Source organism: Xyrauchen texanus, chromosome 46 (assembly GCF_025860055.1).
Source record: "Xyrauchen texanus isolate HMW12.3.18 chromosome 46, RBS_HiC_50CHRs, whole genome shotgun sequence".
Taxonomy (NCBI): Eukaryota; Metazoa; Chordata; class Actinopteri; order Cypriniformes; family Catostomidae; genus Xyrauchen; species Xyrauchen texanus.
This window is the reverse complement of record NC_068321.1, coordinates 15082507-15103514: the sequence shown is the minus strand read 5'-3', so window position 1 is coordinate 15103514 and position 21008 is coordinate 15082507.

Genomic DNA, 21008 nt, shown 5'->3' with positions numbered 1-21008 from the left:
GAAGCCATCCTCACTATGCAACATTTTCACAAGTGCCTAAAACTTTTGCACAATAATGTACATTCTTTAATCTTTGGCTTCGAGTACAACTAACTCAAAATTATCAAGTACAAAATTGCAACTGTGTGGGATACCCATAATCCCTTGAAATTGAATAAATTATGTATGTTTTGTAAAGACAAGACAATAATAATTGTTATTAAAACATTTATATAGTTTTAATTCTTATTGTTGTTTTGTTGTAGCTGGTTGATGGTTGTGATTTTTGTAAAGTCACCATTAGGGTGATTAGTTTTACCTCTGGTGAAATTGGAGCCTGTTAAATTTAAGTAAATCTTATTTACTCAGTTGTTCTCTACAAAAGTGTAGATTTATGTGGACTAAGAAGTACTGAGGAGAATCCAATGTGCCATATATGCAAAGATTCCAGTCATAATTTCCTTTATGCTGAATAAGACATAGTAACTCGATTTTAATAATTAAATAAAAATGATGATATATTAATCACAGACGAGTTAAGTTTACTTGTAACTATTAAACTGTACTTAAATAATTAAGTTAACTTAACTTGAACCAAATAAGTATGTTACTTAGAAAAATCATGCAAACCGATTGCCTTAATAAATGGAAGGTCAACTAATTAAACTTTACAGTGTGAGTAAATGATTACAGAATTTTTCTTTTTGAGTGAGCTAACACTTTATAATATACAAAGTATTATTTTCCACGTTTCTGCTTATCTATATTTTCAATTTTGTGTGTCATTTGACTAGAATCACATAATTTGCTTTAAAGTCAACATGAAATCCCCAAATCCATATTTACTTTCTTACAGTAATATACATACTTTGTCTTATTGTGAATGATTCATTGGTACACATTACTCATTGTATTTTGTCATTGTAATCTTTATTCAAAATGTAATAATTTGCTCTGCCCCTGAAATGACTTTCCTGCAGTTGATATCACCATTCAAGTCCTCTTATTTTCCAAGCTTCCAACCACTTGTCTTATACCCTTTGGATACAGTTAAGTCCCACCTCACATTTTTTGAAATTACTGTTGTTATCTGTTCACACAACTAAAGCAACCACATATTACCACATCTGAAACAACCCAATCGGCAGGTCAATACAGCATCATTGAATGTGTGGTTGACCTGAAAATGTTTGCTGCAGGGACAATGTGGCTTTATGGCATAATAAGATAACTTAATTCCAGGTAGAGCTCTGCCAGACAGGCCGTTTTCAATTTGTGCCTGTGGAACAATTTCATTTTGATCTGCTGTTTCCAGGCGTAACTTAGCATGCATTAGATCAGCACAGATGATCAGCGAAGCCTCAATTTATGAATGGTCAAACTCGTTGTCTTAATTTTTCCCTCATATATATGGGTAGCAATCTTGAAATCAATGCAGCAAATTAATCTCTCTCTCTCTCTCTCTCTCTCTCTCTCTCTCTCTCTCTCTCTCTCTCTCTCTCTCTCTCTCTCTCAGTTTTTTAAATGTATGTCCTTCGCATTGTCCCAATGTCTATAAAGTATATACACATGTTGTGTGTAGATATACAGTGTATATATATATATACACACACACACACACACACACACACACACACACACACACACATATTTGCGCAGATTGTGCCTGAAAGGCTGATCAGCACTAAAGGGATAGTTCACCAAAAATGTTTAATTCCCTCATCATTTACTCACCCTCATGCCATCCCAGATGTGTGTGACTTTCTTGCATCTGCTGAACAAAAATTAAGATTTTAAGAAAAATATTTCAGCTCTATATAGGTCCATACATTGCAAGTGGATGGTTGCCAGAACTTTAAAGGTCCAAAAAGCACCTAAAGGAACCATAAAATTAATCAATTAATCTTAATTAATTAAGACTCCAGTGGTTTAAACAGATCAATATTCTTTATTATAAATCTCCACTTTCACTTTCCCATTCTTATTCTTTTTTAAAATAATTTTAATTCATAGTCTTTGTGCATATCACCACCTACTGGGCAGGGAGGAGACTTTATAGTAAAAAAGCATTTATTAATTAAAATATTGATCTGTTTCTCACCCACACTGATTATATCACTTCTGAAGATGTGAATTTAACCATTGGAGTCGTATGGATTACTTTTATGCTGCCTTTATGTGTTTTTTGGCCCTCAAAATTCACTTGCATTGTGTGGACCTACAGAGCTTTAAAATCTTTGTTTGTGTTCAGCAGACGAAAGAAAGTAATACACATTTGAGTTGGCGTGAGGGTGAGTAAATGATGAGAAAATAAACATTTTTGGTGAACTATCCCTTTAAAAACACAATATGTATAGGGGTAGGTTTAGGGCACTGTTGGGTTGTCAGGCAAAAAGCAAGGTCTCTTCTGCTAAAGGGCCTATAAAGTGTTATGTGTGTGATGGCATTAGTAGCATTAAGCTTGGTAGTACTTGGGGAATCAACTCTTGCATTTATCAGGTCATCTAATATTTTGAATAAAAAAAATTCATTAAAAAAAATCATTAGTATGTTCTCACAGCATCTCTTAGAATAGCTTCACTGTAGTCCTTACGGTAGTCCTAACATAACCAATGTATCCACTTAACGATCGATCTAAAAAATAAAAAAAAGTAATATAAATGAATCAGTGCTAAAATAAGTGCCAGGTAATATTGACAGTCAGGTATAAAGCTTTGAGTCAAAGACAACCTGCAGTGTTATCAATATCCAAATCATGAATTATTTAGCAGCTTCAATTATGCATGACTGACCTCCCTCTGCTGTTCAGGATGTCAGCACAAATCTCATGAATGATTAGCTATAGAAAAAAACTATAATGTTACATATTTCGAGGAAATATTTTTGTTTGTTTGTTTGTTTTTGAATACATGTCATGTATATATTTCAAATGTCAATAAATATTTACTATATCATGCAAACAGTAAGCATTCCAGGTTTTGCAAAATGACATCAATGCTGATTGGCTGATGGCACTACAAAGATTCATGCAGTCCCGAACCCTTCACCATAGCGATTATCCTGAGCTGTGATGTGAAAGGCAGCAGACAAGGAAAAGTAGAATTCCATTTCACATTTTTTATAACCCTACAAAACAAGCGGGCATTGGTAAAACATCTAATGTACTATATTGAAATAATAGAAATAAACAGAACAGTCACTGAGCATTTTATTAGGAACACTATGGTCCTAATAATGTTCCAGACAAGGTCCTCTGCTGTTGTAATTCATCTGCCTCATGGTTCGATGTGTTGTGCATTCTGAGATGCTATTCTACTCACTACAATTGTACAGAGTGGTTATCTGAGTTACCGTAGCTTTCTGTCAGTTCAAACCAGTCTAGCCATTCTCCGTTGACCTCTCTCATCAACAAGGCATTTCCGTCTGCAGAACTGCTGCTCACTGGATGTTTTTTGTTTTTGGCACCATTCTGAGAAAACTCTAGAGACGGTTGTTCATGAAAATCCCAAGAGATCAGCAGTTACAGAAATACCTGTCCGTGTGGCATCAACAATCATGCCACGGTTGAAACCGCTGAGATCACGTTTTTCCCCATTCTGATGGTTGATGTGAACATTAACTGAAGCTCCTGACCTGTATCTGCATGATTTTATGCATTGCACTGCTGCCAAGTAGGTGAACAGGTGTTGCTAATTAAGTGTTCAGTTAGTGTACATGTTGCTTGGAAAACATTTGATTTCAGAATGCATGGCTACTTTTGAATGACCATCAATGGAGACATGCTTTTTGGAACCAGATAGTGTAGTCCCTGCATCTATCAGTAGGGGCTAATTGGGCCATACTAACCCACCAAACCTTGACCCCTTGGGTGACTGTTAAATTATAAATTTTGTGAAACTCCTCCTGCTTTTGGGAGTTGACATTATTGATGTGATACAGAGGCACACAATAGTTCTTCTTCACGTTCCCGATGCCTGGGGCTACTACAGAATTCACATAAGGTTTGCTACTCATCTATAATGCATTACAACTCTTTCTATAGCTAGCTCTCTATAATCATTTTCACCAAAAAAATACCCTCTGAAACATAATCAAGATGAAATTCATGAAAATAAAATATTATGGTTTAAAAAAAAAAACATAATATTGATTTGGTGATTTCCAAACACAAATCAACCCACTTGACAAAATCAGTCTCATTAACTTGAGTGTTTGTTTTGTTTGTGGTTTCAGTGCCTGTGTGTAGCCATATATGTCTCACTGGCCTTTTGTATCTGTTGAAACAAAAGCCAGTTGAAGATTGCTGAAACAACCAAGGGCTTTGTGTTTGCCCTTGCCCTTACAAATATTTTACTGAACTGGATACACTGATTTTCAGATATTATATTTGGTGAATATATTTACCTTACTCCCTCAAGGCCCCTCTGTATTAGTTCAGATTTTATATACCTTTTACATTTTTTGGTGTCAAATGTTGCTGAGCTTTTCTAAACAGTTCAGACTTTATGTAATTAATGTCAGTATATAATATTAACAGGATAGTTTACCCAAAAATGAAAATTCTGTCATTATTTCACCCTCATGGGTTCAAAACAACATGAGGGTGAGTAAATGATGACTGAATTTTCATTTTGGGGTGGGGTGAACTGTCCATTATCACATGCTTGCCCATCAGGTATCTCTCATCTGAAATTGAGATGAGCAGAAACAGGATTTAAAAAGCATTTCAAAGCATTTCTGTACTGAAGCATCAGACAATCTATGACCTATTGGCCATAATCTTATGTAATAAATTAAGTGGTATAGCCTACTTCAAGTGTGCTTTTAATAGATTCAGAGGTATGAAGTTTATCCTCAGGGTCATCATTATCATGCAATAGGAACATTATGTCTTAAATCATGTGATTGTTCTCTTCCCCTGTAGCATAAGTGTAATTCATAATTATGGCTCAGTGCTTGTATTATAAATAGGTCCTGCTTGAGGCTTGAGCTCTGGAGTTCTCTTTTTGATGTGTATCCTAAGAGGAACGAGAGTGAAGAGGACAGAGCAAATTGACATTATTTTTCTACTTTTTTGATACTCTCATTGCACTTAGAGCAACACTATCTTTTTATGTCTTTCAAATCTTTTTAAACCTAGAAGGCAAAGATTTGGTCTGTGCTTGCCACTTTATATCAGAAACGTAAGCATCATTTTCTTACATAATCTCATAATGTGTTTGGTATCGAAAATAATTGCTTTGTGGGTCTACAATATAGAGGAGGCACAAGAACTAGCAAAAATCACTGGTAATGAATTCAGCCAACAAAAGAAGGAACGTCTGGGTCAAATTTGGGCTAGGATAACCATAGGTCAGCCCTAGAGGGTGCTGTTAGCCGGGACTTTGCAGAAGTGACATATAAGACACTTTTTAGGGTGCAACAAGGTCAGTACATTGCAGCCTTGAATGCAAAAAGCAGACACTCTGGGGTTAGTTAGGATCAGTTTAAATTTAGACCTGATTGACTGGCCAAACAATTGACTGGTAGTTCATATGTTTGTTTGATTTTTTTAGCGACACTTTTGACTACTTGAAATCTTGGAAAAACGTATCACTTGTTGTCCTGGAATAGGGATCTGGTCATGCCCATTATCGACCTTGACGTGGATTTTGGCACAGTTTGTGATGGTTGTAAGTGATGTTAAAAAGATGGTTCACCCAAAAGTGAAAATGTTCACCCAAAAGCCTGTGTTGTTATAACACTATATAACCATGCAACTTATGATTCTCATGAAAGCATACAATAAGGTTTGGTGTGAAAAACAAACCGAAATCGAATGTATTGTTAACAGAAATGTTCAATGACCGTTGATCTCCTATGCGTGTTCAAGATAGGGCACAAGATTAACAGTTCACAGTTCAGTTCATCTAAAAACAGGTCTGCCAGAGTGATAGTGACAAAAGAACACAAGACAGATGCACAAAAAACAGAGAACAGAATGTAATAAACTTGTCTGAAGAGTTCGTAGTCGAAGAATTGATGCATTTCTATGCCCAGTCTTATTTTCTTGAAAGTTCTTGGACTTTTGGCGCAATACTGAAAATAGAAAACACTGTTGCTCATAACTGCTGGTTTGGACAAAAACTCTGATTACAATAGAAAAGAAACCTTTTATTGCGTGCTGTTTTCCATCAGGTTAGGACACAGTGTGATTGTGGCTGCCTGTAGCCACCTCTATGTTTCTGTTTGATTTCTGAGTACTCCGTTCAAAACAAGTAAGGCTGGGCATAGAAATGCATTAATTCTTCAACTACAAAATCTACAGACATTTTTAGAAAGTTCTGTTCTATGTTTTGTGTCCAGCTGTGTTGTGTTCTGTTGTCGCTATCACTGTGGAAGACCTGTTTATAGATAAACAAAACAAGTTTTCGCTTGAAAACCCCAATACCTTGAGGGGGCTGCGTGAACTGTTGCACTTGTGCCCTATCATGAACACGCACAGGAGATCAATGGTCAGTGAACATTGTCAATAAATAATACGTTAGATTTTGGTTTGTTTCACACCAAACCTTACTGTATGCTTTCATTACAATCACAAGTCTCATGGAATAATTTATTAGACTTCTGAATTGTCCTTTTGAAGCTTGAAGATGTGGTCAACATAAACAGCCATTTTATGACATCAAATGACATTGTTTGATTTTGGAGAAAATCTGAGGGTTTTCCCCCACTAAAATATCATTAAAATATGTGTATTGTAATGATATATTCTTAAAATAATTGTTTAAGAAATAAAATAATACAAATGCAAAAGGGGCAACAACAAAAAACCCTTCAAAAATTGCTCTTAAGAATTGTTATTTTTTATTGTCCCCCCCAACATTTTGATGAAATTTTTGCCCCTGCACCCAATGAGTCCTCACATCTTAGAGCTGGAGCCAGGCCTGGTAATAAAAGCAGATTTGGGGACAGCCATTCTACATTCAAAAGAAAAAAAATATTTTTGAATTGATTTTTAAGTTTTTCGAAAAACATGCTATTGTATAATTTCCCTTATTTTAGCACTTTTTATACAATTATAGAGGGGAATTTAAAAAGTCCAAGCCTTATTAAAGTTATTAAAAAGACACAATAGATCTATATTTTTGTTTTTAAAGCATTTTTTCCCTTTAAAATCATTCTAGGAATCAGAAGAAATTCCCTAATTGTAGAGCTACCCGTACATGACTTAGATCATACTTTAAATTGAGAAGCATGAGTTTAAAAACTTTGGATTTATTGGAACTATTAGAAACTTCTCTAGATGATTACTTTCATGCCTGCAGACAATCAGTCTTTCCAACTGCTGACTTAAGGAGCATAACCATAGTCGAAACATCTCATTTGGTCTGTCTAATAGGATATTCTGGGGGATGAGGTCTGTCCGCCACTAATGCAGTGGTGGTCACAGTTTAATATATACCAGTTATGGCAGAATAGATTTGAACCCAATACTACTAACCACAGTAAAAACAGTTACTTTAGTTTTACTGCAGTGCCATTATTACCGGTAATGACATTTCTCAAAATGCATTAAGATATCATAAATTCATACAGTAGGAATCATACAAAATAAAAGAATAAGAGAGTGAGAGAGGAGATGTTAGAAGCCAGTGATTCCCAACAAAGGGTACATGTACACCAGGGGTACTTGGAAACATTTCAATTTAGTTAAACCTGTGAAAAAAAGTCAGTTGGACTTAAAATAAAAATATTAGTTTGGTCAAAAAACTAAATTTGATTAATTAAATTATGTGCTGTTCCTTTCAGTTCATAAGATGAAAATGATTACAAATCTGAAAGGAAAAAAAAAAACTTTGTATGGACTTTCATATAGTAATGGTTTTGCTACTAAGTGAATCATTAATTGTAATTTATTAAAGAAACATCATTTTTAATAATATTAATCATTAAAGTTAATGATATTCAGTGTAATATGAGTTAAAAGGAACATGCTTCTCATTTGGTATCGATGATGGTGTACTTAAAGGGTTAGTTCAACCAAAAATGATCCCATAATTTACTCACCCTCAAGCCATTATAGGCAAGCTTTATAATCGGAATGAATGGTACCTTAGATTTTGAAGCCCAAAAAAGCACATCCAGCCCTATTTGTTTGAACCGGAGTACACCGACCAGGAACTCCAGGAGATGGATGAGGCTGCAGCAGCGGCACAAACAAAATAATCTGTTAGATGGAAAGTACAGGAGACCTGGTGGTGCTCCAGCAGGAAATGCGAGGTAATACCAACAGAGGCTGAGAGTGTTTGCTGCCATGAATGGATGATTGGAATGACTGGACAAATGCACCATTTTAAGACTAATACAAATCTATATTAAAGCAAAACAACCGTTTTCCTTTGCTGTAAACAATGCACGCTTCTGCGTTCGTCACTTCTCACCGGAGCTTACAATACGCCTATGTCATGGCTTCACTTCAGAAGGCCTTTATTAACCACCTGAAGCCATATGGATTACTTTTATGATGGATGGATGGGCTTTTTGGGCTTCAAAATCTAAGGTACCATTCACTCCCATTATAAAGCTTGGAAGAGCCAGGATATTTTTAGTATAACTCAGATTGTGTTTGGCTGAAAGAATAAAGTCATATACACCTAGGATGGCTTGAGGGTGAGTAAATTATGGGGTCATTTTCATTTTTGGGTGAACTAACCCTTTAATCTTTACTGGTGGAGCTGGGGGGCACATAAGAAAATAAAACTTGAGAGACACTGGAATAAGCAATGAGCCATGTATTCGTTTTATTTTCTCTTTAATGTACACATAGTATTCCTCCCCACACAATGCGCACTCAATAGACTGTTACATCGGAGATCATCTTAGCTCATGCCAAGGCTCAGGTCACCATGGAAACATATTAGAGAAGGAGAGGAGGAGGTCGAGTGACTCAGTAAAAACAAAAACATCGATCATGCAGTTTCCACACCCTGAACTTCCCCACCATCTGCAGTTTTAAGAATCTAAAACTGTGAATCTGAGAGAGACAGTGGGGCTCAGACTGATCGAGGTCATTCATGCTGTGAGACAGAGAGGCCTGAATTTATAACTGCTTTATGAAGGCTTTGAATACTGGTGTTGAAGTGATCAGCTGCTGCAGGAATGATTGTATCTTTTAGCCACTTGCAGTTCATTAACAGGAAGGATGCAGAGGAGCAGCTCTAAGTTATCAAAGGGCCTTTGACATTTTAGACTTCTGAATAACTTTCAGTGCAGATGAGACTTTTAGAGATAGGGTTAGGGGATAGAAAATATCATTATCTCATTATAAAAACAATAGAAGTCAAGTCTGCACCATAATAGAAAAACAAACGTGTATAAACAACAGTAAAACCTGATGTCGCCTACATTGTGGGAATAAATAATGTCAGAATTTAAATATAATTAAAATCTAAAAATGCAAAAAGGTTTCTATAAGTGGCAGATTTAGTGTTATGGTATATAAAATATAATTAGCTTAATATAATAACAATAAAGCTTTATAGGAAGTTTCACCATGATACATATTTGCAAATACTCAGCCTCCAGTTATTAGATTATTCTGTAGCTCAACAAATAAAATAATAAAAAAATAACAGTTTTTAATAATGTGTCAAATTCAATTTGTTGAAGTAGCAACTGCATTGCATATTATGATGCATTACTTTGAATATCCATCAGAGGGCAGCAGCTTGTTCATCAGTACAGGAAGTTGGAAACCACTCTTACAATTTTAAACGAAGTGCACAATACCTAAAATATGTAATGAAATATTTAAGATGATTAAAATAAAAGTGCATTTATAGCTATTTTTTTTACTTTATTTTTTTTAAAACATTCACTAGTATTTACAAAGCAATCATTTTGGATTCAGCCCCTGAATTCCACTAAGCTTGAATGCCATTGATCAATGCTAAGGTGCATGCTGAATATGATACAGCTCCCATTTGCACCATCAGCCTGGGAGCCTTGCATCTGACTGGACTTGAGCTACAGTTAAGCACAATTAGAGACATCAACCTTTAATAGCAGTTACCCTTGTATCGCCCCACAGGCCAGTCATCACAATCTGATCGAGCCACACATCACACCCTTCAGCAGGGTCAGAGAGCATCTCCCCCTCCCTTTCCCTCCAGTGTCTACCATTTCCACCATTATTTTTTGACGTTGCAAATTATAAGTTATGCGTGCATTTCTTCTAATCTAAACCCCTCTACCCAAGTATTAAAGGAATATTCTGGGTTCAATACATGTTAAGCTAAAACGACAGCATTTGTAACATAATGTTGATAACCACAGAATTTAATTTGAACTTTTAAGTCCCTTCTTTTCTATAAAAAAAGCAAAAAACTGTGTTATAGTGAGGCACTTACTGTGGAAGTGAATGGCACCAATCTGTAAATGTTCAAATACTCACTTTTTCAAAAGTATGGCCACAAGACGTAAACAATATGCGTGTTAACATGAATTTAGTGTGATAAAATAGTTTACTAACATTTTCTATGCCATGACGGTGTAATGCAGTAAACCTTAAAACTGTAAAATGACCATTAAAACTACAAAATCAACATCTTTACAGCTAAAATAACACATAGTACAACTTACACTACGTGGTTCATTAAGCATATTGCGGCAGTTTCAGGGTGTAATGTCCACTGATGCATACAGTATATCATTTTACCCCCCTAAAATGCATATGTGGATCGAAAAACACCCAGGTGAAATCTAGATGTTTATCGTTTATAAAAATACTTCCTTTTTCAAAGAAAATGAACGTTAATGATTTATTAATAATTTTAAATGTTTAAATGGTTGACCTAATAAAGAGTTTCACACACATTGAAGTCTAGACGTTTGAGTGACAATGTAAAAAATGCTGTATAACAGAAATATGGGCAATTTCCAAGTTTAATGCTAAAATTTGTAATGTCTCAATAACCCTACCCACACAAACACATACATATACAGGAAGTACAATGCACTAGAATGAAATGTTTTAACAATTACTTATAAACTTGAAATGTTAGAACGTATGTACTCTGTGCTGCTGTATGACACTATAGTTGTTGTTTTGACTTGTGAGTCATATCCAATAAAGAAAAGTTGCAGTTGGTCCAGGAGCTATTAACAGTGCCCTTACCGTGAACTAGGCATCCAACCTCAGGCTGTTCCATGAGAACAGTCCTTGTGATAGATATAATAAAATGCACTTTGGATAAAAGCATCAGCTAAGCATACAATACATAAATATAATTGTGGACATGGTAGTTAACGTATACTAAATTACATGAAAAAATGGAAGCTGAAAAAATTTATGTAATACAAGAGTAATACCATAATGGGGAGCCTGGGTAGCTCAGCAAGTATTGACACTGACTACAACCCCTGGAGTCATGAGTTCGAATCCAGAGTGTGCTGAGTTATTCCAGCCAGGTCTCCTAAGCAACCAAATTGGCCAGGTTGCTAGGGAGGGTAGAGTCACATGGGGTAACCTCCTCATGGTCGTGATTAGTGGTTCTCGCTCTCAATGGGGCATGTGGTAAGTTGTGTGTGGATCGCGAATGTAGCAAGTAGCCTCCACATGCTGGGAGTCTCCGCAGTGTCATGCACGACGAGCCACGTGATAAAATGTGCAGACTGACGGTCTCAGAAGCGGAGGCAACTAAGACTTGTCATCTGCCACCTGGATCGAGGTGAGTAACCACGCCACCATGAGGACCTACTTAGTAGTGGGAATTTGGCATTCCAAATCGGGAGAAAAGGGGATACAATTTTTTTTTTTAAAAAAGAGTAATACCATAATAGTAAACACATGGGTCATATTGGACCATTCTAGTGGTACTAGAGCAAATTCCCCTTATAATTAAAAAAATATTCAGCTAACTGTTAAAAAAGTAAATTCACACAGTCAAAGACAGTTTATTGAAGAATAATGGAGTGGCAGATTAAAAGACCACTGCAATTTTTGACCCACATTCGCATTCTAGGATTAAACCAACAAAACCTACCTCTCTACCTTAACCCTAACCGATAATGTCAGAAAAGCAAATGTGAGCTGAAAAATGCTGTTGCTAAAGCAACCACATAATTGCGTGCTGCTTCTATGACATTTTTGGCTTGTATGTCGACTCACATGCTCCTCAGGACTCATACCCCAGTTGTTTGCATCGCAAGTGCAATGCTCTATCAATTGAGCTACCGCACAACTTGATTGTGCCTGTATACTCTTGTAAATAGTTGGTTATGTAATGCAAACATTTTTATGTATCATCTTTCAAGTCATGCAGATCAGTAAAAGTGTTTCGATGTCATAAGATGGAATCATGTGAGGAACCAATCAAAAAGTATTTATTAACTGATAATCTGCTGTTTATGTCGTGATTTGTATGAAAGTGCATAAAAGTCATTGTTGTTGTAATGCCTCTAGAGCTCATTTAATAAAGGACTCTGCTGTGATACATACAACGAGCCAAAAAATCATTTTGCAAAAATGTTGGTATAGTAACGTGATGAGACCAGGCTGCAATGCTTCTAAGTGATTTAGATTTTTGCTTTGGACCTGAATATCCTAGTGATGTGGGAAAGGGCCGTTTTGACTTGGGCCTGTAAGCATACACCAAGCTATCACACAGAACACCATAGCAACATAGCATCATGCTAAAAATACCTTAGCAATTCTGGTAACATCCCATAGCATTGTGTCGTTGTTTTGCTCAGTAATTATTTGTTTTAAGACAAACTATCGCAAAGGACTTTTCCACATTTTTAATACCTTAATTTCTTGCTATTTTACATTTCTCACATTAAATATCTGCTGTTCTGACTGTAACCACGAATCAGAAACTAGTAATAAATTATTCCCTTAGCAGTCAGAAAATGTATGTCTTGCTAAACTATGAAAAATGGCTTATCACGTTTATAAAACAGCCCATCCTATATCGAGACAGCCTTATGATCCTGCCTGTGAAATCCACACCCAGCACAACCAACTGCACGGATCAAGGTCCCATCACACACACACACACACACACACACACACACACACACACACACACTCACACTCTGCAGCATTTTAGCACCAGCTCTGCGGCTCCTTTCCTCCTGACACAGCTCTTTGATAACCACTGTGCCAGGCAGGATGGTGGAAACAGTACTGTGGTACACACAGCTATGTGAAAACACACATGTTTGACTCCCCCGTGGAGAGAGATGGAACATTTTCAGTGGTGCATTGACTGAATAATGTGCTTGTCATCTATAAGCTTGCTGTAAGCAATACAACTGCAGTATAGAATACATGAACAGTTTGATCGCCAACACTGGATTCAAAATAAAGTGTATTTATGTTTGGCATGCTGTGAAACCAATCTCCAATATTCTGAGTTATAGCTCAGCTCATTTATTTCTGTCTCTAAAATAGAACTGCAAAAACAATGACTGTTTCCAAACAGGTTTCCCCAAACATTCCACTGTCTTCCATTGGTTGAGCCAAGATTGCTGTGTATTGATAGTTATCTCAGCATAATAAGGTAATATAGGATCAATATTTTTAACACGAAAAAAAAAACAGGGCTGTCGATTTAACGTGTTAATTATATAAAAAATTATGCATTTAAAAAATGTATGCAATTAATAATATCCCTAGACCATAAGAAATATTCCTTTCATCTGAGCAATTCGAGCATGAAAAACCAACTGTTTTCTCCAGGGGGCAGTAAGCGAATCTCGCTGTATAGCCAATGCGCAGCTCATACAGACAGAGAACAAACCACACTTACTGAGAGCAGACAATACAAGATGAGAACACTTTCTTGCATACAAACACAGCTTGATTGAGTGCAAATCACTAGGGATCTCAAGACATTTTCTAAGATTTAAACTTCTTAGATCGCAGCAACCTAAAAATGGTACGTTAATGACATGACGCAACCAAGACGCACCAAAAGTGTCTGTCTGACACAGGTGTACAGTGACGCATCCTAAGACAAGTCCCTTATAATAAATCTCTGACTGATTGATGCATTCAATTGCAAAATGGATTGCTGTGAACTGTAGCCAATGATTGGCTTATGTTCAATAATATAGAAATAAGCAATATCTTGTATTGTAAAGCCAATTTTTTTTTATTGTCTTATTTAATGCTTCACTTGTGTGCCAAAATAATGTAATATATAAATGTATTATATATATTTTTTTTTTTTTATTTATAATTATTTAAATTAAACTATTTATAATTATTTAATCATTATATAGTGAATTATTGTTATTTAAGGGACAAATGTTTATGTATGTGATTAATTGCGATTCATTTAATTAATTAATAGGCATGCCATGTAATAAAAAAAATTTTTATTCAATTTTGTTTTTTCAATTTTTGTGTGTGGTTATATGAGGAACGGGATGCACTCAGTTGACTCTTCAGTGTAATGATACCTGGCTAATCAATGTAATGCTAAGTGTGTAATCCAAAAAAGTAATCGTAATCTGATACAAATATAAATACTCAATTATATAATCCAGATTACATGTAATCCGTTAATACCAAGCACTGGTCATTTGAATCCAACACTACATCAGATTCCAGATAGATGTCATCTTTCAATCAGACTGACCTCTGACCTCGGCAGAGAACTGAGCGGAATGTCTGGTTATAAAAATCTGCAGCTGTTGGTCCAGGTCACATTCTGTTAGACTGATATCCCAGGAGCGGATACCTGTAAACACACAGAGACATGTTGTATGGTCAACATGTGCACAGCATTCCAAATTAACATGCATTGACTGATCATTCATGCCCTCATTTAAATGCAGGGCTTTTGGTGTATTCCTCTTTGCTTAAGTGTTTTATCGAAGTGATAACCAATGGCATAGTGATATTGTAAAGAGTAGTTGTTTTCAACCGGTGGGTGGCCAAAATGGGTTTCAGATCTGTTCCGAGGGACATGAGAGGGGAAAAAAACTAAACGCAAATCATAAAATGTTAACTTGGTAATATTGCTAATGCAACATTTGGCCCAGTGTTTGTTCCATGTGTTAAAATGCTTTTTTATGAATTCAAAAAAACGTCAATTTTCATATTCAGCCTATGTCATCATTTTGCATATTTCTGTGCCTATGCTTTTCATTTCTATATATGATTTTAAGGATATTTTGGGTACTTTTGTACAATAAGCAAATGTGGTACTGTGTTGGGTTGCCACTTGATGGACAATGTAAAATCTTCAACTTAAAGCAAAACCAGTTGAAAATCATTTGTATATTGGAAAGCTTAAGTTCTGATATTTGATTACATGAATGTTCTGTATTAATGTTCAGGATGGTTTGGAATTTATGTATGAAGATGTGTGTATTATGAAGTGTTATGTGTAATCCAATTACAAATTTTAGCCCCCAAAAAATTCTTGTAATGTGTGACTTGTGTGTAACAATGAACAAGAAAAAAATATAGACATTACTTTGAATGTTTGGAGTGGAAATGTGTTTTAGAATGTAACTTAAAAGTAAAGTAATTAGTAATGTGATTACTTTTTTCTATGAAGTCATTAATAAATGTGTTTCTGGTTTGAATTCCCACATTATTCCCACGTTTCTGGCTTGAAAGTTCCACATTATGCACCCAACCCAACTTACCCAACACTGATAATGAATAAATATGGGTATTTGCCATCAATACATCAGATTCACTAGGTTGTATGTTGTGCTGCTCACAGAATATTTAATGGTTGGATGTTACATAAGTGGCCAAAAATCAAAGAGCTGCAAGTTAAATCTCTGTGCCTTTAAATTATCCACCATTGGTGCCCTTCCTCCATTTAGAATGATGAAGGGCCAATTTCCTCAGATTCTGTTTGAATTTGTAGATTAAGTGTATACTTTGCAAACACTGCAGTATTTGTGCTCAGAAATGTTGTGTCATTGGGATTTAAAACAGCTATTGGCTGCAGAGATAAACAACTTCTATTTTCTCGGAATAAGATTTATTGAAACACAAACACAAGACATTATTTGCTGTATTGATCTGATCTCATCGATATACTAATTGCTAATTAAAAGTCTATCAGGAGGAACTGGGTTAACTTTAAACTGTTTCCAGATGTCCAAATATTAAAGATTGGTGCAGAGCTAGCATTATTAATGAGACCAGATTTAAAATGCACCATGTGTTTTCAATGTACTAAATGTGATTAGTATAATCAGTGCACCATAGTTGACCCTGAATATTGTGTTTTAATTAATTAAATATAAATGGATTTGCTTAGGGTGTATAAAGATGATGGGAAGATTTATTTACCCATTTTAGATTGACATTGATAAGAACAAAATGTTTGTGTTTATGCAGTTTCTTAGATCTACAGTTCTGCTGCCGAGCTGACAAGAGAGAGAGACACCATCAGAGAAAGATTTCTAAGCCACTGTGTCGGTTTCAGTCAAGTAGCATTGAACAAAAGCACCTGTTTTCTACTACCAGGTTAAAAATCTATATATCTCTATATAACTTAAAGGTTATAAGAGAAAATGTCAGTAGAGAGAATTTGTAAAACCAACATCTTATGATCATTCTGGCAGACAGAGATAAAACACTTACTAGAGCAATGTAAAAACTAGTTACAATGACGACACTTCACAATACGATCACTAATTACATTAATAAATGCATTTGATATGAGCTAACAATGAACAACATTTTTACAGCATTTATTAATCTTGTTAATCTAAATATACTATTGTTCATTGTTAGTTAATATTAGTTCATAATGGAACTTTTAATGTCAAAAATATATATATTAATATATGAAGATTACATATTGCTCATTGTTTGTTCATGTTAGCAAATATTTTGTCAACTAATGTTAATGAATAAAACCTTATTGTAAAGTGTTACCATTACAATTATAGGCTATGTAACCAGAAATCATCAGATAACAGAGGTATTTGTTCTTCCATTTTACAACATAGTAAAATAAATGGTGTGTACATTTTATGTAAACTCTACAAAATGATGATACATGGGCTTTGAATGTAAAATGTATTATGGCTATAATAATTCTACACCAGTAATGAATGATACAATAATCCAATTTCCAGAATATTTCTTACAGAAAACTTGATTAAATGTAAATACAAACTTGAACAGGCTATTTAAACCTTACACTTAAAGGGATAGTTCACCCAAAAATTTAAATTCTCTCATCATTTACTCATCCGCATGACATCCCAGATGTGTATGACTTTCTTTCATCTTCTGAACACAAAGATTTTTAGAAGAATATATTAAGCTCTGTTGGTCGATACAATGCAAGTGAAAGGTGACCAAAACTTTGAACATCCAAAAAGCATATAAAGGCAGCATAAAAGTAATCCATATGACTCCAGTGGTTAAATCCATATCTTCCGAAGTGATATGATATGTGTGGGTGAGAAACAGATCAATATTTTTATACTTTTTTTACTATAAATCTCCACTTTCACTTTTACACTCACATTCTTATCATTTTGTTTTTGGCGATTCACATTCTTTGTGCATATCGCCACCTACTGTGCAGGAAGGAGAAAAAGGAGTTAAAATTTGATCTGTTTCTCACCTATCATATCGCTTCAGATGTCATGGATTAAACCACTGGAGTTTTATGGATTACTTTTATGCTGCCTATCTGCTTTTTGGAGCTCCAAAGTTCTGGCCACCATTCACTTGCATTGTATGGACCTAAAGCTGAAATATTGTCTTCTAAAAATCTTAATTTGTGTTCAGCAGAAGAAAGAGAGGTGTACATATCTAGGATGGCAGGAGTGTGAGTAAATGATGACAGAATTGTCATTTTTGGGTGAACTATCTTTTTAAGATTTGGTATGAAATCATATGACATGATTGTGAAGTTCCTGAATATGAGAGGCATATTAATTTTAGCCTTTTCATTGACAGATTTTACATGAAAACTAAGTATTGCTGACCAACAATGACATTTACAGTCTGCATCAAGAAATCAAAGTTTTATCCCACTGCCATAATCATAGTCCAATGCTAGTTTAAACTTAAGTTCAAAATGATGGTGGTAAATAAACAAGTTTTCAAATAGCAGCTAGATCTTCACGTCTAACCGAACCTTACGGACCAACAAAACTGCAACTTCATCAATTCCATCTAAAAATACTGTAATCCCACAATTTATGGCACAGTGCTCTGTGCAGTCACTCGAGGACGCCGCAGTGTGCTGTTGAAACAAGTAGCCTACCAATGGTTTTATCAGATCATATAGCACTCTAAAGACATTGTTTAAAAGTCCATTCATAATCTTGCATTACCACAATATGTATCATGCATTTGCCAATTGCAAACTGTCAAATTCAACGTTGTTAGGTTGGACTGCAATAAGTCCATAATTAAATGCACACGTCCACAGCATCTACTGTATGGACTCTAAAGAGCCGTGTAAAGGTAAATAGAACTTCAACTGTTACACCTGCGTTCTGCTCTATTCGTGGCGCTGCGTCTACAGCTTGTTTTTTTACGCAAGGACGTGTTCGGTGTGCTCACCTCGCTCTATGTGCTGTCTGGCGCTCTGAAGCTGGTGCTCTGTCGCGATCTCGCCGATCACGATAAGCATGTAAAAGTTTCCTTGGCTGGAGGGCGGGCCGCGGCGCTGGAGCTGTCCAGGGTGATGAAGCCGCTCTTCGGAGCCCGAATGCTCGCGGTCCTCGTCCTCCTCTACCGGTGCCAGCGCACCCCTGGGCGGGATCTCCATGGAAACAACCACTCGAAGAGACGCCAGGCCCGCAGTTATCTCCATGACAACTGCTGTCCTGTCTGCGAAGTTAAACGAGGCAGGGCTGGTGAATCTATGCGCACTCTTGGCGCTATTTACTTGCGCGTGATTGGCCAAAACAGCATGCAGCTGTGTGATGTCACACCTGGCGATTAAGCGTATATCATCAAGATTGAAACACGGCTCAAAATGTATCCAACAGCTTGAGCAGTAATCTATTTAAAGTTGTTTTTTTAGTTTATTTATCAAGCCGTGGTCTCAAAACGTGCAGTCTGGTCACAGATCTATATTTTTAAATTTTAAAACATGTTTATATCGCGTGCGTGTCTAAATGACACAGAGAGAGGTTTCTTGTTAATACCATTAAAATAATGCATGCTTCATTGACCCTGAAAGCTGCCTAGATCAGCAATTATCCGGCTTTTGTTCGTGTAAGACAATTAGAGATTTTGAAAAAAGAGGGAGGTGAGAAAAAGAGAAAAATGAGGGAGCTGAGAGATGAAAATAGACGATAAATAGAACAGTTTGTGCTTCCCCCATGATGGTGAGTTCGCATGCTGCAGCACCTGCCTTACCAATGACTGGGTTTTGCAGTGAGTCAGCAATCCGTCAGTCAAATACAAATGAACACATACTGCCCTCTGCTGTACTTAAAATAGTAGTCAAGCTCAGTAGCTACTTTCCTTTCTAAAAGTTGGGTTTTTAAATAATAATAGCAGGGTGATTTTCTTTCATTAATGGTAATTTGTCAGGACACTGACAACTGCATTTTTCACAACTTATCTTATTGTTGGCTGATTCCTCAGCTCACCTGGGATATGAAATGCTGACATTTTGACTGAGAAGACTACTTTTTTGTTGCTTAGCTATTACTACCCTAAGTTAGAAATATATTTGAAAATATAGAAATAATAAGTTTTCAAAAGCACCAAAACTTAAGATAAGAACATGTGTTGTTGGACATATGCACACACACAAGGTGTGTTGAGCACAATTTTGTGCATCGTCTGTCTATGTACACTCTTTGAGGAATATTTCAAGATCAACTTATCATATTATGTTGCATTTGGGCTTATTTGAATCGGGATTGTCTGCTGTAAGTTATGATATGTCATTGTCTATGTTATATGTATGTTTCAGAAAGTTATAAAGAAAGATGTGGCAAAAAGACAATCTTGTTTATCATATTTATGTGTGAGTGGGAATTTCATACACTAATATTCACTGCAGTTTAGCCTCACAAAGCTATCTTATCTTTTTTATGTTTTTACCAACTGTTTATATACTTTTTGAGATAACAAATTTGCAAATTATGGGGGCAAAACAGTTCTCATTTGTCAGCTAATTAAAAATCATTTTTTAAGAATTGGTATGATCAAATATTTGCATTGCAAAGTCCAGATTCTAAGCTTTACAATGATAACCATGTTGTTAAGATCAAGCTAGTGTTTACTAATTTATGATATAATTATTATTATTTGTAATTTGTTTTTGCTGGAAGTGCCCCCACTAGCCCTGTATAAGGTCGGAATAAGCAATGATTTCTTATATCAATAAAAAAACCACATTTTTGTTTGAATATTTACTCATATTTACTCAAAAAAAGATCTGATGCAATATCTTGGAATAATGTATACAATATGAGAGGTTTTAGTGGGTGGCTATTTTTCACCGTAAACACAAAAGATGTTAGCACAAACAAACACAACACAAGGGTTAAATCAATAAAATAAAAAAATTAAAAAACATTTTTAATTAAACTTCAAACTGAATCTAGAAGTTTAATTACTTTTATTATTATTTATTTTTATTGATAATGATAGTAGTAGTTAGGGGCATCCCATTAGCCACATTCACATACGCAACCAGGTAAATTACAGGCAAACCGCTGGGTTGCCTTTACTGGTAAATGTACCAAATGTGCTTGTAATGAGGAGGAGGGCGGGCCGGGCCGGGCCCCCAATCGGCTAATCAGCCGAGGAGAGGGATAAAGGCGGCAGGATGCGGCAGTTCGGGAGAGAGAGAGAGAGAGAGCCACACGCAGCTGCCCTGTGTGTGTGTTTATGGTTTTATCTTTTTGTTTTAAATTTACATAAAATATTACTTTAATGGTTCATCCGGTTTCTGCCTCCTCCTTCCCCATTTAACCCCCTGTTACAGTGCTGTTCACACATACTAACAATATGGAAATGTATAGGTAATGATACAACTTTGCATTAAGGAAAATTGCCAGAGCAAAATTTTCAAAAC